A 2725-nucleotide genomic window follows, 5' to 3' on the forward strand; every position below is an offset into this window, starting at 1 on the left:
TGTTGCCTAGAACTGGAGGTCTGACAAAAAACAGTAACAATATGAAGTAAGTAGGTACAGCTTTGTGATGTCACTGAGATGTACTTGTTACTGTTACTATTTTTTTTTCAGACATCCAGTTCTAGGCAACACAGAATGGGGTGACTTTTTATTATTATTTCCACAACAGGTATATTAATGACAGTAAAATGTTGAAAATGAGTGGTATCCTGTAGTCACTATTCGTTGATTCACTGGGATACCAAAAAACATTAAAAAAAAAGGTTTCTCGATGTTCTCGGGTTGAATATTGATATGCGATTAAAATGCGATTAATCTAGATTAATTAATCGCAAAGCCTCTGATTAATTTTTTTAATCGAGTCCCAGCTCTATTATTTTTACAACATTTTAATGTTGTGAAAAATTGAAAATAGCAGATCTACAAGATCAAAACCTGTTGCAATGTGACACATTGTGAGCTTAGTTGGTCGGTCGGTCCATGCCTATAGGGGAGTCTATAGGCATCCTACCCAGTTACAGAGCTGCATGGACAGACAGGCTTCGTGTCCCCTCCCCACCTGTAGGTGAGGACACAAGGGAGGGACAAAAAGGAGAGCAGAGGGGAGATTGCTGAGGGGACAGAAGAAGAGAGACGTGGTATTGAAAGAGGAGATCGAGGGGAAAGAGCGAGCCTGCCTGGCCCTGTCTACGAAATGAGACGAGATGAGGCTCTCCGAGTCCCATTCCACCTGAGAAATATCTCTCATCTGTGACCCATGCAATGGAAGCAGGTGCAAGATGGAATTATGACTTTGGTTATTTGATCATGGGATCATTGAGCATGGGCATGCACCAGGCGCCTACGTTATGAATACTATCATGTGTGGCTCGGGGTAATTGCTGTGTGCTGAAGTTATTCAGTATTTTAGCCGTGACATGAGCGCCCCCTCCAGAGATACTTCCGGGTCCCACTTTTGTGTCCCCATAGAGTTATACTGTGTCCCTCCGTCGGACTAAATCGGAGACGAAAAGTCTAATTTTACCGCTTTCCTTGCAACAACAAAGCTACTGGTCTCTCATGTGACAGGCCGTCTGCCCCACACTGAATACTATCGCCATTTTATTTCATTGTGTCAACTAAATACTCATTAATGCAAACTAGATTCAACATCCTCAACCCTGCACACATTTTAAATATGCCCCCGAAATATTGTACTGTTACCACCTTCAATAATAATGATAATAATAGTCTTTATTGTCTCCACATCATATATTTTCTTTGTCATGGACACTTTAACCCTCAATGGCTTGAGGTATGACATAACTAACCACTTACACTTCTATATAATTCAGTTTTTGTTATATTTTAATTTAATATTTACCAATATAATTGATCAGATGCTTTTAAATTGGTTTACGTGATTGCGTGTGTAGAAATGGCATCTGCAATGTTCGTGACCGTGATGTGCGTGTCAGTTTCCACTGTGTTAAAACTGATATTCCATAAAGACCAGAGGTCCTTGTCAATAGAAGGTATGCCCAAGGCTGCATGCATGAAGTGCGTGGCAAAGTGAATGGCAAAGTGAGTTTAACGCCATTTAACGTTGTTTAATGAAATCAGATTCTGTTTGCATGTATGGGCTGTCAACTTCAAGGCCAGAAATTATAATTTTTTTCCCGCGTAACTTCCGGGTATGATGATGGTGATGTCACCCGCCTACCCTCTGCACTTGGATTTCACAGCTTCAACAGCTTTTGTGCAGCAATCTGCTGAACTAAATGTAGATGAAGTCTCCTGTGATGAGACCATGGGAAGGGGGGCATAATTCAGATTATACAGTAAGCCTATTCCGTAACTTGTAATAAGCACAAAATCAATCATATAGATTCATGAGACAACAGATACATTTGTGAATGTCAACACAGTGATAAATGGGTGCATTCCTATATCGTGCACACACACACACACACACACACGAAGTGCAAGAACCTGGTGATATGTATCACGTTACAATGGTTACTATTTACTATATTGCGATGTATTGCAATATTGTAAGCAAGGTTATTTAATATCAAATCAAATTTCAGGAAAACTGTCATAGAAGAACACACCATGCATGCATATCTGACAACAATGTAACTACGATTGTTAATGATGGGGATCTCAGGATCAGCATATAGAAATTGCATGGCAAAAAACGCTATAGCCAACGCTAGCTAAAGGAAGCCAAACAAAAATATGTTTTACTCTTGTACACAAGATGTAACAATAATGTACAACCTTGAACCTTGAATGGCTTCAGTCTTCTATGATAAATATATGAAATATGATCAGAGCCCCTTTGACTTTAATAACAGATTAAAGTTCAATATAAAACATTTGAACAGCAATGTTTTATCAGTCTGGTTGTGGTTTGCGAGACAGACAGACAGACAGACAGGGAGACAGGGAGGGAGGGAGGGAGGGACAAAGCAATCATTTCTGGTCCAGTCTATGCCAGCTTGGCAGACAATGAATAAAACTTATATGGCGTAGAATTATTACAACACACAGATTAAAAAAAACTTTCTTCCGTTCAGCTGTCATCATTAGATTGCTTTTACTGAAATTAAAAGGGTTCATTCGAGATCGCAGACAATTAACGTAGTTAGACCGAGCCTGTCCGCCGGTCTTACCTTGTTCTCTATATGAGTTCTTTGACTTTCCCCAAAAAAACACGAGCAGATTGCTTGTATCTGTCTTG

The sequence above is a fragment of the Protomyctophum parallelum genome, assembly GCF_964188405.1.
Source record: "Protomyctophum parallelum genome assembly, chromosome: 13".
Lineage (NCBI taxonomy): Eukaryota > Metazoa > Chordata > Actinopteri > Myctophiformes > Myctophidae > Protomyctophum > Protomyctophum parallelum.